Source organism: Eriocheir sinensis, chromosome 5, assembly GCF_024679095.1.
Source record: "Eriocheir sinensis breed Jianghai 21 chromosome 5, ASM2467909v1, whole genome shotgun sequence".
In the NCBI taxonomy this organism is placed as follows: Eukaryota; Metazoa; Arthropoda; class Malacostraca; order Decapoda; family Varunidae; genus Eriocheir; species Eriocheir sinensis.
In genome coordinates this window covers 13,586,386-13,597,709 of record NC_066513.1, presented here as the reverse complement: position 1 = coordinate 13,597,709, position 11,324 = coordinate 13,586,386, and the positions used below count along the sequence as shown (strand labels likewise).

General features: G+C 44.6%; 1 protein-coding gene across 1 annotated transcript in view; it reads right to left on the bottom strand.

The window, feature by feature from the left end:
• Positions 1–11,110, bottom strand: part of LOC126984490 (uncharacterized) — a 98,594-nt gene extending 87,484 nt beyond the window's left edge. The window contains exon 1 of the mRNA XM_050838210.1: positions 10,367–11,110. The gene's annotated coding sequence lies outside the window, so the exon portion shown is untranslated. The remainder of the gene's footprint in view (positions 1–10,366) is intronic.
• Positions 11,111–11,324: the final 214 nt, after the last annotated feature.

Here is an 11,324-nt window from a genome sequence, read left to right as displayed (position 1 = left end):
AGAGAGAGAGAGAGAAAGGGGGAACCGCCAGAAACTCGGTTACTCTTCCTGTACACAATCTTATCTATACAAAGACGTCAGGATCTCTCTCTCTCTTCGCCCCCAACCTTGCCCCAGTAAATCATCGCTATTACACCCCAACGCTTCACCTTCCCGATCTATCACCGCGCTATCGGCAAAACACCTGTAATAACACCTTGCCTAATTACCCGATACCGCAGCAAGAGGGATGGGCGCCTCATCACCCTGTTATTTGGCCGGCCTCTCCTCCCCCTCGGCGCGGCCCGGGTTTAAAAATCAATGCCCGGCCCCAGGTGATGCTCTAGAGGTGAGATGGGGATTAGGATGGTGACGGGGGGATGAAAGACAATGATGGTATTTGTAATAATAATGAGGATAATTATAATGGTCGCTAATGATATGAAAAAGAAACATTGTCCTTTAATACGGAAATCTATCTCATTCACACACTCTCCCACACACAGCAAACAGCAGACAATGGAGGTGTTTAAAATGATAATGATGGTAATGATATGAAGAATAAGAATCGTCATCAAAGGTTCTGCGCCATACAATCCGAAGAAGAATCACCATTGTTATTTAATACGGTAGTTTCTCTCTCTTTCTCTTTTATCTCAGTCACTCACTCACACATACAGTCCGTTTACACAAGAGCCTACGCAGACGGAACGCAGTTTTTGACAGACAGACAGACAGACACACTACAGCCAGCAATAAATAGACGTGTATCGAGAGGAAAGGTTCAGGAGTCAGGTTTCAGATTTGATTGAACTGCGGGGATAAAAACTGATCATGGAGAAAAGAAAAACAAGAGTCGGACAAAAAAAATTAAGAAGAGGAGAAAGAGGGCATGGAAGAAGAACAAAAAAAAAAAGATACATGAAGGAAAAAAAAAAGGGGGGGGGAGAACAAGAAAGAGGGCAAGGAAGAAGATCAGAGAAAAAATAAGAGGTGCAATTTGGAAACAAGGAGGATAAAAAAAAAAGACGAACGTGAAAGAAGAGCGAAAGGGAAAATAATAACAAAAGGAGCAAGAATGAAACGAGAAGAACGAGAATGAGGACAATGAAGAAGAGCAAATAGAAAAGGTGAAGGAAGAGGAAGTAGAGAACAATGGCAGCGATAACGATACAAATAAAATAAAAAAAACAAGCGTGGATACTCTTAACTCCATTTCCTTAGAGGCGCGACGTGTGAAAATAAAATACAATAGAACAGAATACAATACAATACGATACAATACACAAGAAACAATATTAGGCTCATCGACACCTGTTACCGGAAGAGAGAGAGAGAGAGAGAGAGAGAGAGAGAGAGAGAGAGAGAGAGAGAGAGAGAGAGAGAGAGAGAGAGAGAGAGAGAGAGAGAGAGAGAGAGAGAGAGAGAGAGAGAGAATTAGTAATGGGCACAGAAAAAAAAATAACTGACCGCTCGAACCCAAAACACACACACTCACACACAAAAAAAACGAAAAAAAAAAGAAAAAAAAAAACTGCTTCCCATTTTCCTTCACGGCCGGGTAAACAACCTATTTTCCTCAAGGCGAAATGGAAATTACCACTTTTTATTTGTTTATTTTCCTCTTCAAGTAAAGGAGAAGAAAGGAGGGACAACGAGGGGGGAGGAGGAGGGGAGGGGGGTTTAAGAGGAAAGAGGAGGAGGAGGAGGAGGAGGAGGAGGAGGAGGTGAATCTTCAGGGAGGAGGAGGAGGCATACGGTTAAAGAGGAAAGCAGGAAGAGGAAGAGGAGGAGGAGGAAGGAGAGTGAAAGGGATGGGGAGGGGAGGGGAGGGAAGGAGGAGGAAGAGGAAGAGGGGAAGGAAGAAGTGTGAAAGAGATGGGCCATGAGAGAGAGAGAGAGAGAGAGAGAGAGAGAGAGAGAGAGAGAGAGAGAGAGAGAGAGAGAGAGAGAGAGAGAGAGAGAGAGAGAGAGAGAGAGAGAGAGAGAGAGAGAATGCCATGGAGGAAAGATGGAGGGAGAAGAGGAAGAGGAGGAGGAGGAGAGAGGTAAACTTAAGTGCCAAGGTTCAAGCCAAGTATTCCTCCTCCTCCTCCTCCTCCTCCTCCTTACCCTTTCAAGTAGTGTCCGTATAATCCAATAGAGCGATGAGGAGGTGAGTCGGAGAGAAGAGAGTGAAGGAGAGGAGAACAGGGAGGAGGAGGAGGAGGAGGAGGGTGGAAGAGGAGGAGGAAGGGTGATGGAGTATAACTAAGAGAGGAGGGACGTGTTGAGGAGGAAGAGGAAGACAATGAGGAGCAGGAATTGAAGAGAGGAAGAAGAAGAGGAAGAAGAAGAGGAACAAGAACAAGAAGAGCAGGAAGAGGGAAAGAAAAGTAAATAAAGCCTCAAGAAATATATATGTATGTAAATTCCAATAAGTAGAAACGCGTGTTGAAACTAAATAAAAGTTGAGTACGGTACCAAAAGGAGATCGAGTACGGAATGGGATCAGAGAGTACCTAGGTGGATGTGAGAGCAATACTGGATGAGGAAGACACAGCGAGCGGGCGAGGGAGGGTTCGGGCATGTGAGGGGAATGGATGAGGGCTGTCACGCAGGAAATTTATGGGCTGGGTATCACGCGGGAGGCGGTAAAGAGGAAGGAACAGCCCCAGGTGAGTGGAGGGAAAGCTTCGGCAGGAGAGAGGGAGACCACTGGAGGACGTAGGAGAGAGCGGAGAAAAAAATTGAACAGAGAAAGAATAGGATGAGAGGATTGAACATAAGAACACTGGAGGAGGTAGGAGAGAAATAGCAAATGAAGGAAAAGAGAAAGAATGAGGTGGCGGGATGGAACAGAGAACATAAGAGGTGAAAGAAACAGGACATGAGAGAAAAGAGAAAGAATGAAACGAAAGGAGTGAACATAAGGAGAGCGGAGAATGAAGGGAACAAGAAAAAATGAAGTGAGAAAATACAACATTAGAACATTGAAAGAGGTCATAAGAGAGAAAGGGAATGAAGGGACCGAGGAATAATGAAGAGAGAGGATGAAGAATTGAGGGAACAGTGAAGGAGGAGAGAGAGTCAGGGAATGAAGGGAAAGAGAGAATGAGATGAGAGAAGGAAACAGCAGGAGAACATTGGAAGAATTAATGGAGAAGAAACGAATGAAGGAAGAAATATGGAAGTGAAGGAAAAAGAGGATCGCCAGGTAGTCAGTCAGCCATGCAGGTAAGAAAATCGACAATGAATAATGAAATGAAAAAGCAAGAGATGAAGTGAAAGATAATGAAAGAATGAAGAGATAACGAACAAAAACGCCGAAAGACATAAAAACAAGGAGCATATATCTGACCTAATGAGCGTGCATCGGATAAAACAAAGATTAAAAAAAAAGTTGGAAGGTTAAAAGAACAAAACAATTACCGAAGAGTTTATGATGATGAAATAAATATGTGAAAGAAAAGTCAAACGATAATACATTTCTCTCTTCTTAAAGTAGCGAAAATAACGCAAAATGTCAGTGAGAGAGAGAGAGAGAGAGAGAGAGAGAGAGAGAGAGAGAGAGAGAGAGAGAGAGAGAGAGAGAGAGAGAGAGAGAGAGAGAGAGAGAGAGAGAGAGAGAGAATGCTGAGTAAATATCCCCTCTTTAAGCCGCTGAGAGTTATGGGAGAGGAGGAGGAGGAGGAGGAGGACGTGGAGGAGGAAGAGGAGAAGAGAAAAGGAAATAAAAAAAATGGCCAGACTAATTGTTCGTAATTGCGTGAATACTTGATAAAATTATAGAGGTAAATTGCGCCAGGTATGTTTTTTTCTCTTGTTAAACACACACACACACACACACACACACACACACACACACACACACACACACACACTGATCTCTCTTCCTTTCCTATATAGAACTCTAGCGACGATTAAAACTCACAATCAAGACTCGGTTCATCAACAGCAACAACAACAACAACCTCAAAAACAACCTACCTAACAACCAGAAAGCGTCCAACACCACGTAAACAACAACCACAAATTTACCACACTAACCACACTACACAGGAACACTTCACGTCAACCCATACACACCACCACCACCACCACCATTCCCATCACCACCATCACCTCCACCATAACCACAAACCACAGTCATAACCACATCTAACCACCATCTCCACCACCACCATCAGTAACGCCACCATATCACTCATAAAGATAATGACACCATCACCACCACCACCTACAGCACCACCACCATCGCTCCATATAATCACTGTCATCACCATCTTCACCGCCACCATCGTTGCTACCCATCACCACCACCACCACTAGCATTAACACCACCATCACCGAAGAAGAGAATGATACTGCCGCCCCTAACACCACATTCAACACAACCATCATCATCACTTCACAATACAATAACACCATCACAGTCACCATTACCACAAGCACCATCCTCCTCCTCCTCTTCCTCCTCCATTCCTTTGCACAATTACTTTCTAACTAGCTTCTGAAATACGTCAAGAATGGCACGACTTGAGTCCATAAAGAACGAAGGATGCTGATCAGAGTGAGTGAAAGTGATGGGAAAGGCGAGGGAAGGTGAAGCGGCCTGAACCTTAATGGAGATTGCCAAGAGAGAGAAAAAAAATATACGAGAACTCATTCGCTTTTCAGTTCGTCGATGCAATTTCCCGTATAGAGAGACATTCGGGTCGTGCCTATCGCATTTGTATATCTACGTGCATGTGTTTGGGTATTCTCTCTCGCTTACTTCCATTTGCACAGATTCTTCCTCTCTCTCTCCCTCCCTCTCTCCCTCTCTCTCGTGAAGGCTAAGAAATCTTCCATCAGAGGCATTGAGTCTACCGTTGATTACTTTCCAATGGGCTGATTCGCTCCCACTCCTCCGCCTTTCTCGACAATGGCTCTTCACACTCTATTACGGAGACGAGAAAGCTGGGGAAGGAGAAGGAGGAGGAGGAGGATAAAGGAGGAGAAGGAGATGATGGATAACGGTAAAGAAGGAGGAGGTGATGGATAAAGCTGAAGAGGAGGAGAAGGAAGAGGAGAGGGTGATAGGTAAAAATGTGTAAAATGATGTTGAAAGAGGTGTGAAGGGAATTTAGTAAGAGGCGGAACGCGATGTTTCACGCCTCGCACGGAAAGACATATCACGGCACCTGTTGCTTCTGGTGCCGACAAGATGCAGTCACGGTGATGCTGACGTTAGCGATATTACGTGAACGATATAAAAGAATAATGATAACAATGAAAATAAAACATATAGAACAAGGATAATGATGGGTAATGAATGATAATAATAATGGCAATAAAACAAATAAAGAAAGGATAATATTGCATAAAGAATAATGACAGCAATGGAAATAAAAAGGAATACGGTAATAGCAAGACTAAGAAAAATAAAATAAAAACATGGTGAGTTCAATACAAATACATGAAACAATAATAAAAACGACAATGAAAGTTAGCGATCTTTTGTGTGAGCTATATGAAAATAAATAATGATGATGATGGAAATAAAACAAATACAATAATATATACACCAGGAAACATAAAATTCAGGCGTAATTCAATAAAAGAATAAAAAATATGAAGAAAATGAGACTGGCAGTAACAAAAACACAGTAACAATTAGAATAATGAAAAAAATACTAATACTAATAATAATAATAATACTAACAATAACCAAGTATATATTAGCATTTTAGTTGTAACAAGAAGAAGAATACAAAAAATAATAATACCAATACAACTGCTAATAATAACAATAATGAAGTGTATCAGTAACATTAATTAATTTGTTTTACCTGCTGCCCTCTTCACCTGCACTAACACTAAATCAGCTGCCAATTACCTGGGCGCACCTGAGTCTTTGTGGGGCGCGTGTGTGAGCGGTGCACTAATAAAAATAGGTGTGTGTGTGTCGTGATAGTGTGGATGGATGGGAGTCGTATACGGGATGTTGATCTCTCTCTCTCTCTCTCGTCCGACTTTTCTTTCCTTATTTTATTTCTTTATTGCCGTTTTTCTTCACTCTCTCTCTCTCTCTCGCACACACACACACACACACACACACACACACACACACACTCAAACACACTCTCTCACACTCACACACACTCTCTCACACTCACACACACTCTCACACACACACACACACACACACACACACACACACACACACACACATACATACACACATCAAGGCTAATAGAGTCCAATCTCAGGCCCATCGAGGCAGTAAAGCACAAGAGGAATAAAAAAAAAAACACTTGTCCTTCACGACCCAACACAGCAGAACATGAAAGACAATAACACGTCCAACAAAACCACCAATGAAAAAAGAAATAACATAAATGATGAGGACGAAGAAGATATCAACGTCATAATAACTTCTAGAGAAAAAAAATATATCCACCAACTTCCGACCAGAAAAAAAAAATCAGGCCGAAGACAAAAACTGCGAATTAATAAAAAAATTAAAAAAATAGCAAAAACAAAAAAATATCATTCAACTCGACGAAAATTACGAATCTAAATCCATCAACTCTTATACGAATTCCAGTGACGATAGCGACAAATGGACAACGGAGAATACAATGCCATCAACGGAATCATCATCATCAACAGCAGCAGCAACAGACTTTTCAGCAGCAGATTTTTCAACAACAGCAGATTTTTCAGCAGCAGCAGCAGTGGGAGCAGCAGCAGCGCAGTTAAAAATATATATAAAAGAGAACATTCCTGCTCATAAGAATAATTTAAAAGTCATCGTCTTAAGAGTATATTTAGAAGTTACTCTGAAAGAAGGCCTGGAAGAGGAGGGTTATTAGGGTTAAATTAGATAAAAGTATTGTTTACTGCTAGGGGCGTCGCGTTATGGGATACTGTGGTTTAGTCTTCTTGGTCTGTTTAGTGAAATTAGAACTCATAAGAACTGTGGATTTAAGCGATTTTTTCTCACTCTCGGCTTTAATTTTGTTCTTATTTACGATTGTGAACATCACATAAAATCATCCTTTAAGTTCGTGGGGGTTTAATGTGATTTTTTTTAACTACCCAGCATATGAATAATTTTTTTAAAGTAAATATTAGCGATGTAGACTTTATATATAGTTGCCAGAGCGAGGCGAGACATTACTCAACAATGCAATACGTGACGATTTTCTTCAAGCTGGACTTAGCAAGGCGACTAAAGGGAGTGAAGACGGGGCAGAAGGTGGGTGGGGGGCGTGCGGGTGGGTCACATATGTAGCCTTGAGGGTGCACAGAGAAGGGCCACAAGGGGAAGGGCCACAGGGGAGGGACACGGGCAGGGACAAACCGATAACGTACTTGAGAGGTGGAGGTTAGTGACACGTCCTCTACAAGGGGCTAAAGGGATAGACGCAGCTCAGGCACAAGGGGGGAGGAATGTGAGGAAGAGACTGGTCGGGCCCTCAAAACCCCTATGATTAAAGTTACGTTAATTGCCACAAGGGGAGGAAGCAAACTCCCCTCGGAGCAAAGAACATCCCTTCGTCTAGTAGTGGGGAGGGAATGTGTGTGGGAAGGCTTCGCGGTCCCTTACTGCTTTAAATAAGCGCTGAACTATAAAACATGACGTGATCTAATTGTGAATGTAGAGTGACTTTAGTTTGGCGCAGAAGATACACGTGTCATGTTCCCGTTTGACCTCTGTATCTTATAGGACAGAGAGGAACCCTCACACACCGTTCCCCATGGCACTAAAGACACCACCGGCTCCACACACACGCCCATGAATCAAGCAAGGAAGGCAAGGGGGAGACGTGGCAGGCAGGGCGTCGCTGGGAGGGCCGGGTGCCGCTCTCTCGTCAGGTTGATCTAAACGGACAGCTCAAGGCGTGACCTCGGCCCCAACATGGCACGGCCGCGCCCGCCGCCCACCCACCGCCCGTCACTGGCGCCGACGTGACCAAACAGTCCTGAACGTTCACTCCCACGGAAGAGTTACAATGTTGTAAAAGTTAACGACGTCCCATAACTCGATTTCCCGAGCAACAGACAATTAATTAATCTAGTCATTACATAAATGAGATAAATTAGATAATATAAGTTAAAATAATGATTAACTTACGTAGCATTCGACAGCCGTGACCGAGTCGATCCAGAGATTTAGAGAAATGCTTTAGATAAATGCTTTACGTTATGCAACAAATGGCTTCCAGCAGAGGATGGCAGCAAGTGTAGTGAACCGACGCATGACTGATCGATGCACATTAAAGCTTGTGTTTGCCTCTAATTATTTTACGTATTTTTGCCATTAACAACGCGCACCTCTGTGTTCTTACGCAATGAGGCGGTGATCTTTAAGCAGGGGCCTTTAGTACAAAATTTTAGGAGTATTTAATAACACCGTAAATGTTAAGCGGTAAATGAAGGGTTTGAAAAGGAAATTGAAAGTGTCCTCAGCTAGAAACTCTTACAAAGGTATACTGCACGGCATAAACCTTTTCTTTCTTTGATAATAAATCCACACCGCACTCTCACTAGTATTGTTTTTCCATGTGTGTTTATTCTGGCGGCTGAGGTCCGAATTATTAAACGTACCGAACTCCTTTTTTATCATCATACATGTCCCCAAGCCACACAAAAGACTAACCGGATTTTCATGTGACTTTTACCATTCAAGGTGCAGAGGGCGTGTAAAACTATCACCAGGATCACAAAACAGTCCATGAAATCTCTAAGAACTTCCACGAGAGGCTTCCCAAACAGGCGAGCTCAGGGGCTTGTACGTTTAGGAATAGGGACTTAGAGCCGATTTCACAGTCCAACACAGTGTCTTCGTAACAGCCCGAACCAAACTATAGAATCCCATACAATCCAAAATGGTGAAGTCTTCGATGCCACACTAAATACACAAGACTTTTCCTGTATAGTTTCATCAAATTTGTGAACTTAAATATAAACACCAGACACTATACAAGGAAATTTCGAAGGCTCTGGTATTGGTTTGGGAGCTTACTAGCCCATCATGGGGAACTGTGAAACTGGCCCTTAGAGTGCCGTAAACCTCCTCGGGGCCGCAGGTGAGTAACTCGACATCTGGGTGCGCTGCGACACAACATTAGTCCGGACAGGAAGGTAACGGTGATCCGCGAATTACCATCAATCGCACCTTCACCGAATTTGGTCCACTATCGGCGGCCTCGATCTAAAGTATTCGTACCTGACACCTGCGTTGATGTCGTTGTTGGGGGCGACGGCGAACACCTACGCAGGCAAACAATTAACAGGACCTCGAGAACGGCCACTAAATGTACCTGTTTGACTGCACCACCCGGGGGGACGGACGTGGGAAACACCTGGATAATTAACACGTAATGGCTGTAAGATGGGCCAATTCTGAGCCGTCCCTCACCTGTCCGGGGTTCAACAGGTGATGACTTATAAAAGGGGAGGGGCGGGGAGGGAATGAACAGGTGGGGCAGGTGCAGATCGGAGTTGATGAGAGATCGCCGCCGGTATTGCCTTTCCACCTGTTTACACTCGAACCGATGAAAGCACAGGAGTGGGGAGGGAGGAGGGTGTGGGGGGAAGAGGTGGATACTTGATCTGCCGCGACTTTTCCTGCGACACAAAAAGAAAAGACGGGGACCACAGGCTATGTGTCACTGATAAGGAAGAAGGAGCCTCGCTGCTTTCACTTCCGAATAAGAAAATAGTGACGGTTAGAGGAAACTGCGCGCGATGCATCATCCTGACACGGCTCCTCCAGGCGAGTGTCCTGGGCGTGGAGGGCGTCGCGTCCCCGGCCCGCGCCTCACGCCCAGCACATCGCCGAGCCTTTATTTGTTATTTAGCATCTCCACGTCTTAATAAATAACAATATTGACAGGAAAGTTGAAGAATAATCTGGCGCAACATATCAGCCGACCATTATTCTGGAGGTCTGGGACAAACCCAATGTCTTGATATTCAACATTTATCAGCGTCGGGCCTCATATAATATTCATTTTATCACGATTCAGAGTTTCGAAGTGCAAGAAACTTTACAACTTGAACTCAAATGACTTTTGATTTAAGAATCAAATTTTAAAAAGGTGAATAGCTAACAGGAAGTTAAATCAAACAAACTCTGATCATAAATATGCGTTAAAGATATATATATATATATATATATATATATATATATATATATATATATATATATATATATATATATATATATATATATATATATATATATATGAACGCCCTGATTGCGCCAACTGAGGCCGCCCTGCAGTAATGGTCCGGCCGACTCGTTACGGCTGTCGAATGCACTAACAGATACACATGACCCAAACAGCTGATGATGGACTGCTGGGGGAGGCCCGCCCCACCTGCCGCCGCAGGGACGGGGCTCTTCACTCACCTGCGTTGGCCGTCCAATCAGCTGCCGCCTACAGGGCCGCCGGGGAAGCCAACATTGTCACCTCGGTTTCTCAATATATCGGGTCAGACTTTTTTGCGTCCTTGTGGCAGTGGCAATGCTGCTTTTCTGTACTTCCAGGCCCTTTACACTTTCCAACGTGTGAGAGAAACTTATAACTTATTTCACGTACATCAGCGCCATCAATCACCACGGTTATCTCAGTGACGCTGACGCCGCGCGCCTCCTGCAGCGCCTGGCGGCCAGACGGCGTCAGGGGCGAACAGACGCAGAGCACCGCACGACGCAAACACCACGAGCTTTTCGATCTTGATGGTTGGTCTACTTTATTTCCATCGATCTATCGTTTTTGCCGCTAATAAATGCTCCAATCGCTACAGCACCGCCGAGCCCTAACGCCGGGCGAGACGGGGAGTGTCAACACCTGGCCCTGGCACACCTTGCGGCGCGGGAGGCAGGTGCGAGGGGTCGGGGACACCTGAGCCACGAAGGGTACGAACGAACGCCTCCACGTGAAGGCTGGACCGCCACAGACACGCGCACACTCCACACGTCCGACCCGGCCCACTGCTGAGGCCGCACTGAACCTCCCTCCCTCCCTCCCGCCCTGGCTCCCTCGATGCTGCTCTGCTGGTTTGTTCTCCCTCCTCCTGCTGCTGCTCCTCCTCCTCCTCCTCCTCCTGTTCCTCTTTCTCCACCTCCTGCAGTCCTCCTCTACCACTGGTCACATCCCACTCCTCCCCTGTCAAAGTTCTCTCTCTCTCTCTCAACCCCCTTCCCCCCACACACACCTTTAAACATCCGTAAAATTGAATATATATTTTTTTTCTTACTCCACGCCTTCGCTGATTACATTCAAGATGGTCGTGTGACACCTGTATCCCGTAATGAAGAGCGATGAACACCTGTACACACCTTGCCTCTACACCACGTCCACCAC